The sequence below is a fragment of the Phascolarctos cinereus genome, unplaced genomic scaffold (genome assembly GCF_003287225.1).
Source record: "Phascolarctos cinereus isolate Bilbo 61053 unplaced genomic scaffold, phaCin_HiC Scaffold_1;HRSCAF=81, whole genome shotgun sequence".
NCBI lineage: Eukaryota > Metazoa > Chordata > Mammalia > Diprotodontia > Phascolarctidae > Phascolarctos > Phascolarctos cinereus.
Window position 1 is genome coordinate 258,494,255 of NW_027555514.1, and position 24,502 is coordinate 258,518,756.

The window sequence follows — 24,502 nt, forward strand, 5'->3', positions numbered from 1 at the left end:
ATCTTAACTCAGCAAGTTTACAAACTGTTCTCTCCAAAATTACCATTAACCTCTTTCATTGCTAAATCCAGCGGCCTTTTCTCAGGCCTCTTTCTAGACTTCACATTTGACACTGTTGACCACCCCCTCCTTGGATACTCATTCTCCAGTGAGTTTTCAAAATAATGCTCACCTACACATCTAAGTGTTCCTCTGTTGTCAGTTTCTTTTGTTGCATTGACTTCTATGTTCTATCCTCTTGGGGGGAGAGGGGTCTAGCCTAGGACTTGTGTCTCTCTAGATTATATTAAACTCCAGTGAAATTCAGTTGTCATCTTAGGTGTAAATCCACATTTCTAGCCTCATGTCCTTCATTCCTGTCCCACATCACCACCTACCTCCTAAATATCACTCTCTAGATATCCCATAGACATTTCAAACTCCACGTGTCCAAAATAAGACTTTATTATCTTCCCAATGAACCCCACTCGGTTGACTGTATTGGTCACTCAGGCTCACAAACTTGGAGTCATCCTTGACTTCACTCTCTCTCACTCCCCATTCACGTCCAGTCAGTTACCCAGTGCTGTTGATTTTATGTCCACAACACTTCTCACATTTTTGCCCTTCTCTCTGTTCAAACAGCCACCATCCTGATTAACTTGGATCATTGTAGCAGCCTACTTACTGAGTCCCTGGTTTCTTCCCTAAGCAATGTGTCTTCAACACTTCTATTTAGAGACCAGCCTGACCGTGTCATTCCCTTACTCAAGAATCTTAGATCACTGATGGTGTCTCTACATGGTTCAGTCCCTTCACAATTCAGGTTGAAACTGTATTTTCAGACTGATTTCACATGATCCCTCTCCTTTGCTGATGGTTCCAGACAAACTTGCTGTACCCCATATACCTCATTCCGTTTTCCACCTTTGCCTCTGCCCGCATGTCTAAAATGTATTCCCGTCTCACCTCCACCTAGCTTTTTTCACTCGGCATTAGCTTCTATTGTCTTTTCTGATCTTCTTCAAGGTTGTTTGTTTTCTTTGTCTTTATTCCATCTGTTTTCTTATATGTGTTGTTTTCCTTATAGCAAAATATCCCTCTTGGAGTACAGGGACACATTTCTTTTTTCATCTTTTATCTCAGTACTCAAGCACAGTGCCTGGAACGTAGTAGGTGCTTAATAAATGATTGCTGAATGATTTCTGGAAAAAGTTGGCACAGTACAACTTCACCTTCCTTTCACCCTTCTTCTGTCAACCGTGCTCTCTTTCCTGCTTTAGCCTTCATTGGGATGTTTCTACTTACTCAGAGTGTACAAAAGCAGAAGAAAAGCTCATCATCTGGAAAGGAACAAGTGACCTAAAATGAATACTTCTAACAGATTAAAATGTAAGAAGATAACTGGCTTTGTTGACTACAGTCATGTTATTATGTTTAGTGAAAAAACAATCTTATCAAAGGTTCTATTCATCATGTCAGTTAAGTTGTACACTATCTCTTCCCCATTTCTTCCTATATGCTACTGCCAGGTTAAAGCCAAGGCAGTGTCATTACTAGAAAATTACAAAGAAATTGGGCAGGAATGAGTCTTTTGAAGCAGGAATGCTCTACCTCTCCCATTTTCTTTTTAAGCATTGTGTTCTCAAGTTATATTAGTCCCAAATAACTGACTTATAGCCTTCCTTGCCATATTCTTCAGATCTTGGAAGCATACTAGAAGCCTAGTCAAGAGGGTGCTCAGAAATAACGGAATCATAGGGTTAAGGCATGAAGGGACCTTAGGAGACATCTCATTGATGCCTAACTTGAGGTTGGGCTGAGAAGTGGGAAACTTGAAACAGAGTTGGTATTTGAAGTCAGAAAATATGGTACTTTCCCCAGGCAGATTGCATTCTATTTGAGGATTACTTTGTTACGAACTTGTTCCTTTACATTAATCTGTAATTTTAACTGTGTGTTGGACCCACGCAACTGGTCCTCTTTCTGCTCTTTGTGGTCAGAATGATCCTCATGACAAACCTGCTGGTATTTGAAAACTGTGGTCATGACCCCTCTGTGTCTTCTCAGCTCTGGGTTGAACATCTCCGATTCCTTTAACCAGTGCTCATGGCATGGTTTTAAGTGCTTTTACCATCTTGACTGTCCTCTTCTGGATGTGTTCTAGGTTGTTAATGTCCCATCTGAAATATGATATATCAAACCTGACACTTTGAGATAACATCTGAACTGGGTCAGTTATAGTAGACACTTCCCCTTTCCTCATTATGATCACTGCTTTGATTAATGCAGCCTAAATCACTTTTAACTGTCATTACATATTTAATTGACATACTGTCTGTCTTCAAGTCTTGGATAAAAATATTAATCCTACTCTTTGAATCAGGCAACCAGCTAGTTCCATATCCTGTTAGTTGAATCTCTCTGTCTTGTCCACAGGGATCTCAGAGGAGTCTTTGTCATGTGCCTTGCTACTGTCTAACTAGACTGTGTCTGGGGCATGTGGTCTACTAGTAACCCTGTCAGAAAAGGAATTTGGGTTGGCCTGGAGTCACTTTATTGACAAACCCACACTTGCTAATGTTCCTCTTTCTGAGTGCTCACAAATCATCCTTTTAATAGCCCTTCCTAGGATTTTGACTAGAATGTCAGGTTCACTGGCCTGACATTTCTCAGGAATCCATGTTTTGAAAAACCACATGAAATTCTTCAGTCCTGGCACCCTTCTCCTGTTCTCCATGGCTTGGCAAAAGATTGTTATCAGTGCTGCAACGGTTCTATGCATAAGCTCTGTTTCAAGGATCCTGGTGTGCAAATGTTAGGAACAGGTGATTAGAACTCATAGAAGAGGGCTAGGAGTTACCTTACTGTTGTTTCTTCACTTAGCTTGATTTTCATTTGTCTCTCACCTCTCTTCTGTTCTGTCCTGCCAAATTTTAGGATACTTCTCTTTGATAGAGATGACAGAAGCCAAGTAACAGTTCAGTAGTTCTCCATGTTCATGATCCATTACCATTTTCCCATCCCATCCAAACCTCCATCGTCACAAAACTTTAAAAAATCCGCATTATTGTCCATACCATTATTCACAAGCCTTGGTTCCTGCCCAGCGTTAATCTTCTTGATGGAATACTTACAGGATTTCTCTCATTCTTGATGTTGTTCCCCCTTACCATCTGAAAAATTTTTTTTCTAGCCTCTGCCCCGCAGATTTTCACCATGCAGTCACCTTGGTTTCATTAGCCACTTCCTCTGCTCCAGGCCCTACTCTTCCAACTCTCAGTCACTTTCATTATCAAAATGATTCTTGAGAATCTCTTGTCTGTCTCGTGAGCTGGATTAAATACAGCATATATAGGAAGCAAGAGGTTAAGAGCTCTAGGCAGCCCTAATAAATATGAAGTGTAGACAGCACCTGGTCACTGACTTCTGGAGGGATGACACAACCACAGATAACTTTGTTAATACGTTGGCAAAATACAAAGCACAGTTCTTACCAGCTAGGGGATAGTATTATGAAGACTTTGTTTAGAAGCTAGATGGGGATTTTAATGGACATTTAGGGATTTATCAGGCAATGATCAAAATAGAGGGAGGACATTGCAGGCAGTGACATTTAATTCCCTTTTAGATCTTCAGATAATTGGGTGATCTCCCAGCTTTTTGAAAATCTGCTTTCTTCAAGTAGATACGAACTTACCCCAGCACTGTCCTCCAAATCCTCTGTGCTCTAACAACACAATCACTTTCACCAAGTGGGTGTATATTTTCTCCTTTACCAATTCAGTTCTTTCTTGGTCCAAACTAGTTTCTTTGCTTTTCAAAACTAGTATTAGCAGGCCAATCCAGGAATACCTTTAGCAGAGACTTGGACTTGATGCTTGGGGTGTTGAAATGCCCTATCAACATAACATTCAGTTTCTATGCCAGCTTTCTGATCTGTATCAAGAGGTCATCATTTTTTCTCTGCCTAGGCATTCTGATAAAGTGTCATCACATCTCATTTCATCCTCTTACCCAGATTCCCTCCAGCATACTTCCTTCTCAGGAGGCAGCAGGCTACAGATTTCAGATTTGACCCCAACCCTGAAGTGACCATGGCTTTTTAACTTCAGAGCTTCAGTTTCCTCATCTTTAAAATGGAGATAATAGCTTGCCTACCTAATGAGTTTGTCATGAGAGTCAGATGAGATTATCTAAAAGTGTTTTCTAACCTCCAGTGCTATTTTATAATTCTGAGGCCCTCCTTTCTTTCTTCAGTGTGTTGAAAACTATGAATTGAAAAAGTATACGTGATGAAGTAGTTTGAAGTAAGCATCAACAGAACTCCTTCAAAGTCTCAGACTTGTGCAGCTGCTGGAGTGAAACTATCGCATCTTGAGCACCACAGAATAGAAATGAATTTCAAATGAAACAACATCATGCCTTCTGAGGGGCCTTGCAGAGATTGAGACCAATTTTTAAAATATTTTTAGAAAAAGAATAAAAACATCATTATAATTAAATGTTAATTCTTTGGAGCAGTTAGGTGGCGCAGTGAATAGAGAGCTCTTGGAGTGAGGAGGACCTGAGTTCAAATCCAGCCTCAGACACTTCACACTTACTAGCTGTGTGACAGTGGGCAAATCACTTAACCCTGATTGCCTAAGCCAAAAAGAAAAGTTTAATTCTTTAAAATGCAGATACTTCTGTGGCACATGTTATCAAATAATCTCTTATTATCAGCTTTCATCATTTTTTGAAGGCTCTTCCATTTTTGTTGACATAGTAGGGAGCCACTGGATTTTATTGGATTTGAAAACCCTTCTCTTGGCATTGTGGAGGACTGACTGAACTGGTGAGAAACTCAAGGCAGAGAGACCAATTCAAGGAAAGTTTTTGCAGTCGTTTAGGTGAGAGGTGATGAAGGCATGAACACCATCATAGGATGTGGGGCAGAAGTGGTAATATTGGGAAACAATTAAATGTGCAAAGCAAAGGAGACTTTAGAGTGGAAGATAATGCTTAGGTTAGAAACCTGGGAAACTGGAAGAATAGTGGACCTTTTCACAGAAATGGAGAAGTTTGAAAGGAGTAGATAATGAGTTCTGTTTTGGACATATTGTGCTTGAGATGTCTATGGGACATCCCTTTTGAAATATCCAGTTGGCAGTCGGTAGCAGTAGACTGAATCTCTTGGAGACACTGATGGATATATAAATCTGTGAGCAATCTGCAGAGGGATGATAATTGGATCCATGGGAGCCGATAGTATAGATATGATAGAAATAGTATAGAGAGAAGAATATGTAGATCAGAGCCTTGGGAAACAGCTACAATTAGAGACCAATGGTATGGATTATGAACCAACAAAGGAGACTGAGAAGGAGCTGTCCCAGAGGTAGGAGAACCAGCAGAGAGTAAAGAGGATCCAGGAGACAAGGGGTCAGTAATGTCAGCTGTAGCAGAGGTCCAAAAGGTTGGGCTAGGAAAAGACCATCAGATGTGACAATTAAGGTGGCTGGTGACATGAGAGCATTTTCTGTTGAGTAATAGGTTAGAAAGGTGACTAGAGGGTCAGTGAATGAGAGAAGTGGAGGCAGCAAGCATGAGTTTTTTTGGAGTTTGGCTGAGAAAGGGAGGAGAAAAATAGGGGAAGTTTTGAGGGAGAGATAGTATTCAGTTGGGCCTTTGTTTTGTTTAAGATAGAGAAGATTTGGGCGTGTTTGAAGGCGGTAGGAAAGGAGCCAGTAGATAAGCAGAGGTTGAAGGTTAGAAAGATGGGATAGTTGGGGTGGTAATCTGCTGGAGAGAATGGGAAGAGAAGACATCAAGGGCGCAGATAGAGGAGTTGACTTTGGCAAGGAGGAAGGCCATTTCATTTCAAAGGCTAGGGAAAAGGAAAAGAATGGGTGATAATGTTAAGAGGTTTGGAAAAATGGGGAAAGAGGGAGCTCAGGTGGAATGGACTCAGTTTTCTCTGTAAAGTGTGAGATCCTGGGAGAGGGGCGAGCCATTTGAGAAGGAAAGTTTGGAATAGCTTCTGTTGGAGAGTCACCAAATACATTTTTTGTTGTTCAGTCATTTCTGTCATTTCTATCTAACTCTTTGTGACCCCATTTAGGATTTTCTTGGCAGAGATACTGGAGTGGTTTGCCATTTCCTTCTCCAGCTCCCTTTACAGATGAGGAAACAGGCAAACTTGCCCAGGGTCACACAACTAGTAAGTGTCTTGATGCTGGATTTCAACTGAGAAAGATGAATCTTCCTGACTCCAAGCCTGGCACTGCACCGCCTAGCTGCCCGTAAGAGAATAAATTAGATGGGAATAAAAGGATTGCTTTGCTGCAGGGAGAGCTCAATTGAAGTTGGATCACCTGAAGAAGTTAGGCTGCTTCCATATTACTTGACATGCATCTAATTTGATTTTCATAAGAAGACTGTGTGTTTGGTAGTAAACTGTTGTTCGCTTCATAAAGTTGAGGACCTTAAAGCCAGAGACTTCACTGATTTCCCCAAGGTTACACAGCCAGGTCAGTGGGGCCTAGGGTTTAGATCCAGATCATCTAATTCAATGTCCAGTAAAAATTGTCTTCAGCATCAGTTAACAGGAGCGTACTCTTTTGACATTCAGTTAGTCCAGTTGTATGATCTGAGTTGCATATGTGAATATGTAGATTGAAAGCCTGATTTAGTGTGTGTTTCTGAGTAGCTAGGTGCTGCTAGAGGAAATTACCCCAAAAAAGCAGTGTTTGAGCCCAGGGTGGACTTCTTCTGTCAACCTTCTACTGGTCCCTCACTCTGCTGTTGGACAATACTTATATTCAACTTGTAATGATTCTCCTGTTGCCCACAGAGGTTATTTATAGATTGTCATCTTTCTTTTAGCTCTTATCCTTCATTTCAGCAGAGATTTTACTTTATACTTATTGAGATGGAATCTGGTCCAAAATAAATTCCCTCAGTGCTCTTCAGTTTTGTTTTTTTTGTTTGTTTTTTTGCCTTCCCTTCAAATCTCCCATTGGATCAATTAAACCTTGTTGCTAAAGCTAACCACTCACCTGTGCACTTTATCATCTTTCTCATGACTTTTCACTACTCCTTCTTGACTGTTCAAACAAAAACCACCCCATCTCTTGACCTCTCTCTGCCCCTCTCCTCCCTGCATTACTTCTCTCCCCTCACTCACTCTTCAGACATCTACAGTTTGGCTTCTGTCACTACACTCTACAAGGACAGCTCTTCTCATCAAATCCCACTGGCGTTCATACTTCCTGACTAGTCTATAGCACCCAGTGCTGACCTCAACCATCTTGGTCCTCTGCTGAAAGGACCTGCTATCTCTAAAGTAACATATAGTCTGTATTGCACTTTCTTTAGTTTTTGGAGGCATTACGAATTTGTGGACAGAGAGCCACCGTCCAGTCAGGAAAGACCAGGTTGAAATCCCATCTCACACATATACCTGGCCCTTCAAGTAAACACTAGGCAGCTCTGTGACTGTACATTAGAAAAGAAGATGCCAGCCTGCTTGGCTAAAAGGAGTTTTCTCAGCTAAGAGTTCTGTATATCATGGAAATCCCGGGTCTAGACCCTTTTCTTTTTAGCTCTTTAATATGGGTGAGCAGAGCTAAGTGGAGTTTCTTATGCCATGGCCTAGTCCTGTTACTATTAACTATGTGCACACATTTGGGCTGGGCTTGGACAGCCGGGCTTCAAGCCTTGCTCTGACATAGGCAAGCCCTGTGACCCTCAGTTTTGCTGAACCAAGGAAATGAAGGGTGATTATTTTTAAGGTGCTTATTAAATTACTTTGGGCAACTACAAGTAATATTTTAAACTTTTGGCTGAGGTGGCATTAAGGAATTTTCTGTGGCCATATTCTCAAATAGTCTCAGACTAATAGTCTCTTCTAGTAAATTGGGCCAACAAAGAGAAAGAGTACTCCTTTGCTTCATACCAACATTGTAGGAGTACTAGGTGCTAAGGAAAATGCTGAGAGGATCTGGCATTGTTCTTGTCCTGGGAGCTTTACCTTTTTGTTGCACAGATAATAAATGTCCAGGAATTAGCATTATGCAAATTACAGCGTGATAAATAGTTAGGATACGGACACACTAATACTCAGGCAGAGGGGGAATTACAGATAAGGAATATATCTGAGATCCCTTAAACCACTGTTCCCAGGGCCCACAGGTAAGGGCAGAGTTGTATCCTTGAGCTTCTACTAAATTCCCACTATTTGTAGGTTATTACTTACTGTGCCTAAAGTCAATAATCTGGCCTCCCAAATTAACAAGGCTCTTAACCTTTGTCAAAGGCCTCAGTGGATATGGGTCCCCCACTTGTACAGGAAATGTCCTACCTACCTAATCTGCCATATATTACTCAAACTCCTTCCCTAGGCTTAACAAAACACCTAAATTGTGTGTGTGTTTTTCTCTTTCTAGGTCTAACAACTATCTGAAGATAAAAAATAAAATAAACTTAAGTAATATGTGGACAGCAAGCTGTGTGGATGAAGTGAGTGAAGGGAAGACCAATACTGGGAAGTCATTTGTTTTAGGATGGCCCATTGTCAACTTCCTTGCCACTTTCAGGTAGGAACTAAAATGTGACACTGATGATTGTGTTATTTCTCTTCTTTTTCCTTTAGGGACTTGCTGTTCACTGCTCCGCTATAGCATTCACAAAGGGTTCACAGAGCAGAGAAGTAATGCTTGCTCTATTTGGCTTCAGAAGAGAAAATCAGAGTAGAGTTTGTGGGGTGGCAAATTTTGGCTATAATGTAGGAAAATAATAACTTCCTAACAACTAGAACTGTCCAAAGAGGAATGAGCTGCCATTGGAGAGAGTGAGGCCCCTGCTCAGTTACTCACAGGTTTAGAGGCTATCTACTCCGCCCTTCTCATTTTACACATGAGGAAATGAGACCTGTGGAGGTGAAGTGACTTGTTCAAGCTCACATAGGCAACAAGCAGCAGAAGTGGGATTTGAACCCAGGTCTTCTGCCTACAAGGGTAGTACTCTCTCTGCTGTACCATGTTATCCATCTCCATGTCCTCTTTGTCAAGAATAGTGTCTTTCTGGGGGCAGCTAGGTGGCACAGTGGATAGAGTATTGGCCCTGGAGTCAGGAGGACCTGAGTTCAAATCCGGCCTCAGACCAAACACTTGACACTAGCTGTGTTACCCTGGGCAAGTCACTTAACCCCAATTGCCTAAAAAAAAGAAAAAAGATTCCCTAAAAATTAGAATTGAACAAGTGAAAGCTAATGGCTTTATAAGATATCAAGAATAAAACAAAATCAAAAATGTAACAAAAAAAATTAAGACAATGCCAAATTTCTCAATAGAAAAACAAATGACCTAGAAAACAGATCCAGAAGAGACGATATAAGAATTACTGGGCTACCTGAAAGGCATGATAAAAAAAAAAGTCTGCACAACATATTTCAAGAAATTATCAAAGAAAATTGCCCTGATATATTAGAACCAGAGGGCAAAATAGAATCAAAAGAATCCACCCATTACTACCTGAAAGAGATCCCTAAATAAAAAATTCTCAAACATCATAGCCAAATTCCTGAGCTCACAGATGAAGGAGAAAGTACTGCAAGCAACCAAAAAGGAACAATTCAAATATCATGGAACTACAGTGAGGATTACAAAGGTTTGGCAGCTTACATATTAAAGAATGGCAGGGAATGTGATATACTGGAAGGCAAAGGAGTTAGCATTACAACCAAGAATCACCTACTCAGACAAACTGAATATAATCTTTGAAGGAAACAATTTGGATATTTAATGAAATAGAGGACTTTCAAGCTTTCCTAATTAATAGATCAGAGCTGCATAAAAAATTGAACCTCCAGGGGCAGCTAGATGGTGCAGAGGATAGAGCACTGGCCCTGGAGTCAGGAGGACCTGAGTTCAAGTCTGGCCTCAGACACAGAACACTTACCAGCTGTGTGACCCTGGGCAAGTCACTTAACCCATTGCCTAGCCCCCCACCAAAAAAAAATTGAACCTCCAATACAAGATTGAAGGGAAACATAAAAAGGTTAAAAAAAAATCAAGACAGGGAAACCATAAGACATTCAGTAAGGTTAAACTGTTTATATTTCTATATGGCAAGATAATATTTGGAACTCTTAAGAACTTTATTAATATAAGAGCAATTAGACAGAATATATGTAGAGAGGGGTTGTGGATATACAATGACATTAATGGGATGATACCTCCAAAAAAACAAAATAAAGGGGTGAGAATGAAAATTACACTGAAGGAAGAAGGGGGGAAATTGAAGGGGGTAAATGATACCACAGAAAAGAGGCATGAAAGAGTTATTGTAATGAAGGGAAAGATTGGGGAAGTGGGTTGGCAGGCAAAACTTAAACATTTCTCTCATCAAAATTGGCTCAAAGAGGGAATAACATACACATTCAGTTGGATACAGAAATCTATCTTACTCTATAAGGAAATAAAAAGGGATGAAGATAATAGAAGGGGAAGGGGGGACTGATAAAAGGGAGAGTAGATTGGGGAAGGCAGTGATCAGAAAGAAGTAAAGCACTTGTGAGGAGGGAAAGGGTAGGGGAGTATAAGACAGAAACGGGGTAAACAAATGAAAAACAGCATGGAGGGAAATGCACAGTTAGTTATCATAACTATAAATGTGAATGGGATGAGCTCATAAGATGGAAATGGATAGCAGAATGGATTAAAAATCAGAATCCTACAATATGTTGTTTAGCAGAAACACATTTGAAGCAGGGAGATATACACAGGGTAAAGATAAGGGGCTGGAGCTGAAGCAAAGAAAGCAGGAGTACTAATCATGATCTCAGAGAAAGTAAATGCAAAACTAGATCTAATGAAGTCCTATCAATATTAAACATATATGCACCAAATGATATAGCATCTAAATTTCTGATGAAGAAGTTGAATGAGTTACAGGAGGAAGGAGATAATAAAACTATATTAGTAGGGGACCTCAACTTTCCCTTCTCAGAACTCGATAAATCACACCAAAAAATAAACAAGAAAGAAGTTAAGGAGATGAAAAAAATTCTGGAAAAATTATCTTGGATAGATCTCTGGAGAAAACTGAATGGGAAGAGAAAGGAATAGGCCTTTTTTCTCAGCTGTACATGGCACCTACACAAAAATTGACCATGTATTCAGAGGTAAAAATCTCACAACCAAATGCAGAAAAGTAGAAATAGTCAATGCATCCTTTTCAGATCATAATGCAATAAAAGTTACATTCAATAATGGACAATGGAAAGAGAGATTACAAATGAACTGGAAAGTAAATAATCTCACCCTAAAAAATAAGGGGGTCAAAAAACAAATCATAGAAACAATAATTTCATTAAAGAAAATGATGACAATGATACAATATACCAGAAAGTATGGGATGAAACCAAAGTGGTACTTATGGGAAAATTTAGCCTACATCAATAAAATAGAGAAAAAACAGATGCATAAACTGGGCATGCAACTAACAAAACTAGAAGAACAAATTAAAAATGTCCAATTAACCACCAAATTGGAATCCTAAAAATCAAATGAGAGATCAATAAAATGAAAAGTGAGAAAACCACTGGACTAATAAATAAAACTAGAAACTGTTTTAATGAAAAAAAAAACAACAGTAGAATAGATAAACCATTGGTTAATTTTATCTTAAAAAGGAAAGAAGGAAACCAAATTACTAGTATTAAAAATGAAAGGGGTGAATTCATCACCAATGAAGAGGAAATTAAGACAACTGTTAGGAGGTATTTTGCCCAATTGTATGCCAATAAATTCGACAATCTAAATGAAATGAATGAATACCTAATAAAACTATAAATTACCCAGATTGAGAGAAGAAATAAAGTACTTAAATAACCTAGTCTTATGAAAAGAAATTGAATCAATCAACAATGAACTTTCTAAGAACAAAACCCCAGGCCAGATGAATTCACAAGCAATTTCTACCAAACATTGAAAGAACAATTAATCCAAATACTATGTAAACTATTTGGAAAAATAGGCAGAGTCTTACCAAATTCCTTTTATGACACAAATACGGTTCTGATAGCTATACAAGGAAGAGCCAAAACAGAGAAGGAAAATTACAGACCAATTTTCCCTAATGAATGTTGATGCACAAATTTTCAATAAAATACTAGCAAAGAGATTACAGCAATATATCACAAGGATCATACACTATGACCAGCTGGGATTTATGTCACGAATGCAGGGCTGGTTTAGTATTAGCAAAACTATGAGCATAATTGACCATATTCATAACAAAACCAACAGAAATCATATGATTATCTCAATAGTTGCAGAAAAAGCCTTTGACAAAATACAACACCCATTCCTATTAAACAAAAAAAACATCAGGGAACATAAGAATAAATGGAGCTCACCTTAAAATGATAAGTAATATTTAACGAAACCCATCAGCAAGTATTAACTATAATGGAGATAAGCTACAAGCCTTCCCAATACAATCAAAGTGGAAGTATGGGATACTTCATTAGTATGGGCATTCTTAGCCCATTATCACCTCTATTATTTCATATTGTACTAGGAATGTTAGCTATAGCAAAAAGAGAAGAAAAAGAAAAAAAGGAATTAGGATAGGCAATGAAGAGACAAAACTATCACTCTCTCAAGATGATATGATGTTATACTTAGACAATCCTATCGAATCAACTGAAAAACAAAGTACTTGAAATTATTAACAACTTTAGCAAAGTTTCAGGATACAAAATAAAGCCACATAAATCATCAGCACTTCAGTATATTACCAGCAAAGTCCAGCAGCAAGAGACAGGAAGAAAAATTCCAAAAGATTGGTTATCCATCTTCATTAGTGCAGGTAGTTTCCATGCTAGGAGTTGCCTACACCAATGAAATCATGATGATGCACAGATATCTATAACGTGCAGCATTCAGTGTTAAGTATATTAGAGCAAGATCAACAGACTGTAATAGGAGATCCAAGGGGAAAGAGCATTGTTGGCAAGGTGGGACTAGAGAAGACATTGATCCATGTGTCCCTAGGCCATGACAAAATAAATTGTTAACTTTGTGCACTTAATTTAGTCCCTATGTAACTGTTGATAATTTTTGTTTTGTTTTGTTTTTAAAGGGGGCCAAGAGGTTGAATCAGGATGCCCAGCTTCAGAGGAGCTTTGGGCACTTGCTCATTTGCTCACAAATCTTCAAGTTGGTTCCCCTTGGCATCTTTGAGGGAAATCCTATGGGTAGCAGCAGCCTTTAGGCTCTTAACTGCATCAGGGGCATTATGGGTGCTTGAAAGAAAATGGCACAGCCCCTGACAGTTACTCCACATCAATTCCATATTTTCTGTGTCCTGATGGCTTTGCAACCCTGAACTATTGACTAGCCATGTGTCCTTCACACACATTTCTTTCATTCGGACCCACCTTTTTTTTTGGCTAACTAGGTAGAAGGTGCTGTAATAATTTATGACAGCTGGAGCTTCATCAGTGTGTTGGGATCTCTGTCAGAAGAACATGGAAAGGACAGCATGGGGGGCTTAAGTTTAGTGAGACCAAGTAGGACTGGGATGAAGGGCACCATTGCTGCTCCCTTAAAATATCTGCATTACAGCAAAATTTGGAACACAGAGGCCTTTGGAGATAGGATGGGATGAGAGCTATTACCCTCAGCCCATGAGGGAGTGGCCCACCAACAGGTACTCCATTCTTAAACCCCAGGAATCTATTTATCCAGTCTGTGAAGGGTTTCTGCTGCTCACTGATTCCTACAGCCTTGCTTTCATCCCCTTCCTATGACGGTTTTCCCATTGCCCATTCCTGACAGAAGACAATGGCAGAAGAGAAGACGGAGAGTGGACAGAGTTGTTCCCAGCAAATGTTGTCAATTCTTAACTGTCCAGGGTCACATCCAGTATGTGAATGATCTGGCCAGCTCGATCCCCAGCTGTCTCTCTTGTCAGTGTAGAACATTTTCCAGCCTAACTAGACTATTCCATCCTTCAGACATTCCCTGAGCTTTCCTATCTCTGTGTCCAATACCTAAAATGCCTTTCTTCCTCCTCTTCACCTGCTAACCTTCCTTTATTTTTTCTAATTTGTTTTGCTGTCCCTTGTTTGTCCATCAAGTACATTGCAAAAGAAAAAAAAAAGCAGTTAAGTACAACTAACCCATACATCAAAAAAATCTGACAGGATATTCACTGCTCCATATCCATAACCCCCAGCCCACACACACACTCTGCAAAGGCTCAGAGGAGGTGCCTTCTCATCTTTCTTCTTTTGGGGTTGACCTTAGGCACTATAAATTCACAGCATTCAGTTTTGCTTGCTTTTGGTTGTGCACTCCATTTACATTGCTGTAGTCCCTGTATCTATTGTTTTCCTGGTTGTGTTTACTTCACTTTGAATCAGCTGAAATAAGTCTTCCCGTAGGTCACTGAATAAATAATAACCCATTACGTTCACAAACCACATCATGTTTAGCCATTTCCCAATCGATGGGTACAAATTGTGTTTGCTTGTTGTGTGTTGTTGTTCAGTCATGTCCAACTCTTCGTGGCCCCATTTGGGGTTTTCTTGGCAAAGATACTGGAATGGTTCGCCATTTCCTTCTCCAGCTCATTTGTATTGATGAGGCCACTGAGGCCAACGAGGTTAAACGACTTGCCATGTTCACACAGATAGTAAGTGTCTTGAGGCCAGATTTGAACTCAGGACGATGAGTCTTCCTGACTCCAGGTCTGGAGCTCTACCCACTGCACCATGCAGTCAGGATAACTCATCATCTCGAGTGTACCTTGTAGTAGAGTTTTTGCCTTAGCTTCCCTAAGATTAGACGTTATGTCTTCCCAAAATATCATTTCTCTCCTGGTGCCAAGCAGAGAGTTTTGTGCCCAGCAGACACTTAATAAATTATGGATAAATGGAGACATGAGTGGTTGGATCATTGAATCAGGAAAGTGCAGAGCTTGCAACCACTATCTGACTATAATTGCATTAGAACTGATTTGCCATATCTCTCCCTGTTCCTCTGTTCTTCCTTTTTTGTAAGGAATTAGCAGAATAAGAGAGATATGCTCAGATGTCAGCACAGGACCTTTAAGCTGTATAAAATGTTGAAGTTTTCTTCTTTTGTCTTCCTCAAGGAAGGACAAAATAAGAAAACATGTGCTCCTTGCTACTCTGAGAATAGAGAACTCAGTTTCTACTACAGAATATTCCTCTGGACCTGTGAATGATGATTATTGCCCAACAAAGTTTATATGCACTTTTTAATGCATGGGGCAGATAGGAGGCTCGGCAGATAGAGTGCCAGGTCTGGAGTCAGGAAAACATGAGTTCAAATCTGGCCTCAGCCACTGCTGTATGACCATGCACAAGTCACTTATCCCTGTTTGTCTCACTTTTCTCATTTGTAAAATGAGCTGGAGAAGGAAGTGGCAAGCCACGTCAGCATCTTTGCCAAGAGAAACCCAAATGGGGTCACCAAGAGTCAGACATGCCTGAAACAACTCAACAACATCTCCCAGACAGAAACTGATCGCCATTCCAGTACACTGCACACACTTTCACGACAAGGTAGCTACGGTATAACTTTGTGACCAAGCTATTCAAAGTCCATTATTTGGACCTTTCTCTTCTAGGTCATGAGTATCCTTATGGAATCAAAATGAGCCACCTTCGAGACACTTCATTCCTGACACAGGGATCAAAGGACTCACCATCCCCTTTGGACTTCCAGGAATCCTTCCTCATGGAGCAGCTGCCCCGGGAGATGCAGTGCCAGTTTATACTGAAGCCCAGCCGCCTGGCCAGGAGCCAACCACTGACCGGTGAGTGGCTTCCCCTCACAGGGGTGTGTTCAGCACTAAGTGTGCATACCTGAAAACTGCTGTTATTCCAGGATGAATTATTTGAGGCAAGAGATGAGGGGGAACAAATTCTAGCCAGATAAGGAGCTTTTTCTGTCAGATTACTCTCTATTTACACATTTACACTTAACTGAGAAAAGGTGAGACTTCTCAGAAAGGGTCATGTTAGTTAGCAGTATACATCAGTGGACAGATAGCAACAGTATTTTCTATTGTTCCTTTTCGACATTTCCCTTTTTACTTTAAGCCTCTGCTCACTAGAAAGACTGAAACCAGGTGACATTATCGGTACTTCCTCAGCCCCTCTTTTTGCAAACCTTCTTCTCCTGTCATCACACACACTACTGCATCAGTATTTAAGTACACAAGATGCGGAATCAGGGATACCTGAGTTCAAATCCTGCCTCAGATAATTACTAGATGTGTGACTTTGGGCAGGTCACTTAACCTCTTTTTGCCTCAGTTTCTTCATCTATTAAATGGAGATAATGATAACACCTACTTCACAAGTTTGTTGTGAGGATCATATGAGATGATATTTGTAAAGTGCATGGTAAACCTTAAAACATTTCTAAGTATTGTTGTTATTGTCCCCTAATGGATAAATCATGGGAATTAGGGCATGAGGAAGGTGTGTGTCAGTAGGCTGAGGTACCCTGCTTGGTGGCTGATATTTATGAAAATAAAGCTAGATGGAAGCAGAATATTCCAGTGATGCTGGGGAAATCTCTGCCTGGCTTTCTGAACCATGTGAGTTCACATATGCCCATTTTCATCACGTTGTCATATTCTAGACTGTACAGTTTTCTTCCACCTCACAATCATAGAAGACAATATGAAAGGATTGGAGCTGGGGGTAACCTTAGAGATCATCTAAGCTAGCCCCATCATTGTACAAATAAGGAAATGAAGATTCAGAGGGTGACCTGCCCAAAGTCACACAGCTAACAGGCAGCAGACTTGGGATGCCTGAAGCTTAGGTGTCCTAAGGACAAATCCTGGACTCTTTCTACTGCCCAGGCTGCTTTCTCTCTTAGACTCTGGATTCAAAAGAATACAACATAATTAAATTGGTAATTACCGTGCTACTAATTTGAGCTTCAAGTTAAAAGCCTTAAGAAATTAGGAAGCATCTTGAAAACCACATACTAATCATCTTCGTATCCTTTCCCATTTTCTCTTCCTTCTCCCTTCCCAATACAAACCACACACATCTAACACAAAGTTACAGCATCAACTTTTCTCGACACTTCAGATTTCAAGGAAAGTATGTTTAGATAGAGCTTTGAAAAAGGAAAACAATATCCCAATTTTTGGCCCAGAGAACGTAATATATACTCAGTCAAGTTAGATAATGTCGCACAATATACCTTCCTTGTTGTTGTTAGATCCCCCCTCATATACTTGAAGCATCTGGAAGCCAAGGCCCATAGAGTAGCTAAGTTTTGTATAGCTCCTGCCACTGTACAGAGTCAGCACCTAATGAATGTCACATGTATATACACACACACATGGTTTTCAATAACTGCTTCTTCAATTGAAGAGCCCTGATTCCAAAGATTGAGTTGTAGGTAAAACTGGAGAAAACGGATTCCAGAGCACCATACAATGAAAACAAATTGAAAACTATTTTCATCCAGTTAGTTTGAAAAATGGCTTTTTCACCATAGTATTTTCATACTGGTTGAGAGCTCATATTACATACTCTACTGCCTACATGAGGAGAGAGTAAAAGTACATAAGAAGTGTGAACTAAAATGAATGTTCAGAGGAGAGAGGGATGTCTTTTAGATGGGGCTACAGGACAGGAATGGATCAGAGAATGCTAAGAGAATGAGCAAGGTAGGGTTTTTCTTGGGAGTGCAGGGGTGAGGCTGAAGACAAAGAGAGGCAACTAGGTTTGGAGCAGTCCCTCTGAAAACTTCTTAGTTCCCTTTGGCTAAAAATGGGCTTAAACAGTAGCATTCAGACATGAGCTCATTTTAATCCATTTAATTCAGCACACAGTTTTTTAAAGTACAACTGAACACTAAGCATTGAGGTTATAGAAACAAAAAATAATCCCTATCCTCCAGTGCTTGAATTCTTTGGCGAGACATAACTTGTAAAAAAGATAAACAAATGTTAGACTGGGGAAAGACTGGTACTGTGGAGAGAACAGGGGCCCTGGGGTCAGAAGATGTGGGTTCAAATCCTGTCTCTGATGCTTGCTACTTGACTGTCTCTGGGCAAATTGCTTAACCTCTCTGGTCCTCAGTTTCCTCATCTGTAAAGTGAAAGGGTGAACTAGGTGGCTTCTTCTCAGCCCTAAATCTGTGACCTTATGACAGTTTAAAAATTCAGGAAAGGAGATGGCATTTGAGATGACCCTGAAGGAAGCAAGATTATTCTAAGAGGAAGGAATATATGTTCAATTATGGGACACAGAAGCAGAAAGGCAAGAGATAGAATGCCAAATCTTGGGAGGAACAAGTGGGTCACTTTGGCTGGAATTTCAAGTATTGGGGAGATAGTAATGTGAGATAACCCTGGAAAATCAAATGCGAAACCATGGAGTTTCTATTTGATCCTCCAAATAATAATATAATAGCGGGCCACTGAAGTTTCTTGAACTGAGGAATGACATATCAGACTTGTGGATTAGAAATACTATTTTGGCATCCATGTGGAGGATGTATCAGTGGGGGAGGGGACTAAAATCAGAGAAACAAGGAGGCTAGTGCAATAATGTAAGCAAAAAGTGATAAGAGCCGGAACTAGGACATAACAAAATGCAGTTTAAGTAAGGGAAATGGAAGATCAAGAAAGGATGCTTAACTTCCCAGCTAACCTGTAGACTCTTCTAGGACTCACTTCTGTGCTGCTTTAGATGTTTATTATTATTTCAATGTTTCATTTACATATCTTCCCAACGAGATTCTAGATTCTTCAGAGCACTTTGATATGTCCCAAGCTGTCTAGCACAGTAGGCATTCCCCAAAAAAAATCCTTACTGAATTAACCTAGTCAATTCAATTCAATTCAATTCATTCTAACTCAATTAATGTAGTTAATTCAATTCCAAGACTCACTGGTGCTCCTCATTAATGTTGTTGTTAGCAGAAGACAGAGTCCTCCCTCTCACAGAGTTCATAATTTATCAGGGTAGTAGGGGCACAGGATATGATGTGTGTACGTGAAAAGTGGAATATACAGGCAATAGTATATGTTCAAATACCAAGTAAGGGGTGCAGATAGCAAAAACTGTAAGAATTTCAAAGTTAAAATAAGGGGGGAACCTAGCTGGTGCAATGGATAGAATACCAGTCCTAGAGTCAGGAGGACCTGAGTTCAAATTTCACCATTTAACACTTACTAACTGAAAGGAGGAGAAGAAGGCAAAGAAATCATCTTTGGCATGAAGTAAGTTGGGAACGCTTCATGTAAGGATTTGAAGCTGGCCTTTGAAGAAAGAGTATGGATAATCAGGGAAGAACAGGGAGGGCATTCCAGTTAAGAAGCACAGCAGAAGCAAAGCTATAGAGATAGGACCGTGTGAGCTCTGTTTAGGGTAGCTAGAGTGAGTGGAGCAATCTGGCTGCACAAGAATATTTATAGTAGGAAATATAGGGAGATAACTTTAGGAAGGTAGGTTGGGGTCAGATTGAGACACACCTTCCTAGAGGAAAGGGGAGGATCAAAACACAGATGGAGGCATAACTTTGGAAAGTGGAAAACATGTCTTCCTCGGAGAGGGAAGGAAAGCATATTAATACTAGCAAATACCTGTAGCACTTTGGGATTTACAAAGTACTTGATACTTATCATTTCATGTTACCTTCACAACTCCCTTCTGAAGGAGGTCATCATAGAAATGTTATCACACCAATTTTACAGAAGACAAGAAAAACACAGAGAGGCTAACTGAGGTGAAAAGAAGAATGAAAGGTCCTTGAGGGCAGAGGCTGTTTTTATTTTTGTCTTCTTATCCATGGAGCTTTGTTCAACTCTGTGTTTGTTGGATTGGATTGAATGAAAGAATGAGAATGAATGAAAGCACTGCTAGCAACAATGGGGGCCAAGGGAAGTTACATATGATGGAAATGTAATGAGCCCTGTCTGCAGAATTCTATGACTTTCTCTATCGGTTCAGTACTTTATACTTGAGATTAGGAGTGGACAAGTGATCCTTACAAGGCAAGATGTCAAGTTTCATGTTTGAGAGACAATGTTTTCAGTGGAAGAACAGCTATGGGTCTGTATTTCTGTGCTTCTAATCAACTACTGGGATACACTCGAGGCTCTAACTCAAAATAATGTCATATACCCATTTTACAAGTATGTTGACTGAGGCAGGCCATAAGTAATCAAACCTCAGACCAATTTAGGTCAGTCATTAGGAATTCATAAATTTGAAGGTTTTATACCAATGAGGCCATCTTTATGCCTTCTGTTATGGGATCCCAGACTGACAGATAAAAGAGGTCCTCAAGGTCACCTAACCTTACTTTCTCATTTGAGAGTTAGAGAAATTTAGATCCAGAGAGGTTAAGTTATATGCACATATTCACACAGGTAGGGAGTAACAGAGCCAGGGTTCTCACATTGCAAATACAGAATGTTTTTCTACTCTGCCACATTGATTCCCCAAATCCTCCTAACTGCACCAGATATCAGTTATCCTCCAAAATGGTTGGCATCATCACCGGCCAGTCAATGTAGTACTTTGTTGTAGTTTTATGTAGACACTAATGGGAAAGCAGTGACATTATAGGTGTGCCCTGCCTTAAAAAAATTTAATTTCCAAATAGCTAGATTTAAAAACTAGACAAGGGAAAGGGTTTATTAATTCATATTATGAAAGTTCTCCTTACTTTCTCAACTGAGAATTCTCAACTCAGAATTCAGTCTAGGGTTCCTTGAAATAGAAGCCTCCGGTTGCATTTGAAAAGACGTCATTTTTCATCTCATTTGTACACAGTTCCAGAAACATCTGGTGTGTTAAGTGAGCTACAGCTGTGCCTGCCTCACCCACCCCTCTGTGTTAGCATTTTCATAGCCTGGACACAGTTATGAAACAAACAGGATTATTACAGCACTCACCCCTTGATGCTCATTCCCTGTCTCCATGCATTGGAGTCTTCTGATCCTCCTACCTAGTCTAGGGATAGAAGACTCAGAAATCCAGACCTGGGAGGGACATCAAAGGCTATCAAGGCCAGCCCCTCATTTTACAGATGAGGAAACTGAGACCCAGGAGGTGGAATGACTTGCTGGAGGTCAGAGGCAGTATCAAGCAGCATTTTGACTGAAACCTTCTGACACTGGGCTCTTCTTTTCACTTTACTCAGTTTGTGCACAGTTTTCTTCACTAATTACAAAATTCCTGAGATGTATATAGTACTTTAAGGGCTATAAAACACTTTGCAAACATTGTCACAGTTGAAACTCACAAAAAGCACATGGAGTTACTGTTTCAGGAGGCTAAGTGATGAGGATATGGATGTGTGTAGTAGGAGAGGACAAGGTAGATGGGAAGAAAAGAGGAAGGAGGAAGGAAGGGAGAAAGAAAAGGGAGAGAAGAAAGGAGGAAGGAAGGAAGGCAGGAAGAAAGGAAGGAAAGAAAGAAGGATTAAGCATCAAACATCTACTATGTGCCCCAGCTAAACTGGGGAAGATGAAATAGCAACAGAATCATAAGATTTGGAGACTTTGGACATAGAGCTGAATGGAGGTGGTTGGGAGAAGGGTTGTGTATCATCTACAGAAGCAGGGAAGTTGGGAGGAGTGGGCCAAGGTTAAGGAGAATAAGCTTTTCTAGACAGTTGGGAGAAAAGTAAAGATAATAAAAAATGGCCCCTCATCTATCCTAGCATACCTGGTTCTTTTCTTTCTTTCTCACATGTCTAAATCTTCCCTCTCCAACTAAACTATTGGTTAGTGCTTAATGTGTGGCAAGAGCTCAATAAATTCGCAATTGAATTAAACCCTTAAATATCCAAATGCATTTCTGACACATGAGGAGAATAGGACTTTTCAGAAAGTTAGATGTTATGAAATAAGTTTTTCTTCCATCTTACCTAATTTCTAGTTCAGTGATTGACTTTTCTTAGAAGAAATCAGACTGGCTAGAACAATTCAGTTCTTGGCAAAAGTGTTTTTCCTCAGAGTCATTATGTCTGCAGTATTTGCAGGATTGAGGTTCAGAAGTTTACAAGCCTTGATAACCTGTGGCCAGCTTCTAACTTAGTCCTCAAGGGGGTGGGGGATGGGGTGGGAGTGTCTGTATAGAGTCTTTACAGCCTTAGTGGGTTAGGGGGAAGAAGGGGAGGGCAGAGTGAAGGCCAATTGGGGAAAAGACTAGAAACAGTCCTTGGCTTGCTTTGGTTTTCACTCTCCACCAGTGGAGGGTAATTTCTGAGCTTGGGCAGGTTAGGAAGAAACTTGAAAGTAGGTAGACTTTGGTCATCCAGGGATGGATACATGAGTGAAGGGGTCATAACTTGGAAACGTCTCAGTAGTTCTATCTATAATCCTCAAGTCTCTTTGTCACTTGGGTTGTTATAAGAAGGCCAAGGTCTCCTACTACATCCAGGGCCATCTCCAGTCATCCCGAGCTATATCTGGAGGCTGGACCCAGGTGGCTCTGGAGGAGAAAGTGAGGCTGGTGACTTTGCACAGCCCTGACTCCCTTACATCCCATTCACTTGCCACTCAGGACATCATCTCCCTCCTTCATGGTCCTCTTGGAGAACACAGGACAAACAACAACAAGAAGACAGTTTTCCTAGGTGCACAACTTTCTGGACGCCCACCTGGCCATATAAGGGCCTGGACCCAGGGAATCTTTTGACATGTTTCCCATATTTCCTCTACTCCCCCATGCCAAAAAAGAGTATGGCAGAATGAGATCCTGATTATAAAGCCCCAAGGTAAAAGAATATTTCAGAGAAAAGATGCAAGCCCTAGTCAGACAAGAATGGAGTGAACAGAAGGTCTAGTGGTGTGTCAATAGTAGGAGTGATATAAGGGAGGGACTCTTAATAGACGCTAAGCACAGGACTCTACGGGGGAGTCTTTCCTCTCTTCCCTTCCCTCTCCCCTTTTGCAGCTTCTGTTTTGTATGTTGCCTTCCCCTATTAGACTGTGAGGGTCTGTGAGGGCAAGGACCTTGCCTGCCTTTGTCTTCCCAGTACTTAGCACTCACATAATAGGTTCTTGATAAATGTGTCTTTGAGTGACTGACTGACCATAGAATTGAATTCTAAGCTACCTCATGTCCTCATTTTACCAGCCCAAGAGACGTTCAAGATCTTACCCAAAGACACACAGAATATTGACTTTCTAATCAGTGTTCCTTACTGAGAGCCAAGGAATAAAAAATGAACTGGTCAGGAAAGGGTAGCCCCAGATTTCTGCAGGGAGAACTGCAGAATTAGAGCAGGATTCTGTGATCCTAAGGCACCTCCAGAGGTCACTGTAGTACATTTTCTTGCCTTCTGGAATGAGCCTGGTATTATCATGTCTTTAATGAAGAGCCTGAGGCACAACAAAGTTAAAGTACCACACCTTTAATTAGTTGAGGTGGGAAGTGGCAGTGGAAAATCTGCCTTGTCAGAGGGAAAGGATGAGCATCCACTGGTAAGAAGTGACATTCACTGAGTATTTTGAAGATTTGCAAAGTCTTTCACAGATAGCAAGCATCTCATATGATCCTCACAAATAACCCTGGAAGGCAAATGCTACTATCCCCATTTTAGAGATGAAGAAGCTGGAGCAGACAGAGGTTAAGGGACCTACCCAAGGCCACAGAGTTAGCAAGTGTCTGAAGCAGAATTCAAACTTAGGTCTTCTTGACTCTAAGCCAGCACTCCTTCAGCCACCCCACCTAGCTGATTGAAAAATGCAAGAATTTCTGAAAGGCTGATTGGGAACTGGGCAATGTAGTAAGACGTCAGGATACAAATTAAAAAGCAACATAGTCCCTGCCCTCAAGAATCTTATATTCAAACAGAAAGATACAACTAATAATGAAGAGGAGGAGGAGAAGAGAACTTTTTAATATAGTACTTTGCAAATATTATTTTATCCTCACGACAACTCTGGGAAGCAGTTGCTATAATTATCCTCATTTTACTGATGAGGAAACTGAGGCAAACAGATGAACTGACTTGCCTAGGGTCATACAGCTGTAAGCATCTAGGGCCAGATTTGAACTAAGGAAGGTTTGCCTGACTTCTACTGACTGTCTACGGTGCCATCTGATTGCCTTTTATGTTAGTGGCAGCAGAGAAAGAAGTTTTGGTCAGGAGATGATGATTGGTCATGAGTAGAGCCAACAGACACACCCGACACAGCCTTTCCAGAAGTAAGGAGAGCCTTGTTTTAATTACTGAGGCCAAAGAAGGTGACAGAAGGGAGGGGATGAAGGGAGAAGAGAACTGGCCTGGGAGGGAGAGGGGGCTCATCACTGACTTGTGTAAGCTTGACCAGACCACAACTTTCACAATTGCTCTGTCTGCTTATTTTACTAGTCAAGGAAACTCCAGAATTAAGAATTATTATCTGAGTAATCCAAGGCAACCTGCTAGGTTGACTAATCCAGACTGTGGCCTCATCCTTTCTGTTGCCATGAGAACCCTCAGCCTTCCAGGCACTCACATTTACT

General features: G+C 40.5%; 1 protein-coding gene across 1 annotated transcript in view; it reads left to right on the plus strand.

Annotated features, from left to right (window-relative positions):
• LOC110203729 (uncharacterized) overlaps positions 1-24,502 on the plus strand; it is an 89,334-nt gene that overhangs the window by 60,377 nt on the left and 4,455 nt on the right. Inside the window, exons 4-5 of the mRNA XM_078153633.1 lie at positions 8,409-8,558; positions 15,628-15,816. The gene's annotated coding sequence lies outside the window, so the exon portion shown is untranslated. The remainder of the gene's footprint in view (positions 1-8,408; positions 8,559-15,627; positions 15,817-24,502) is intronic.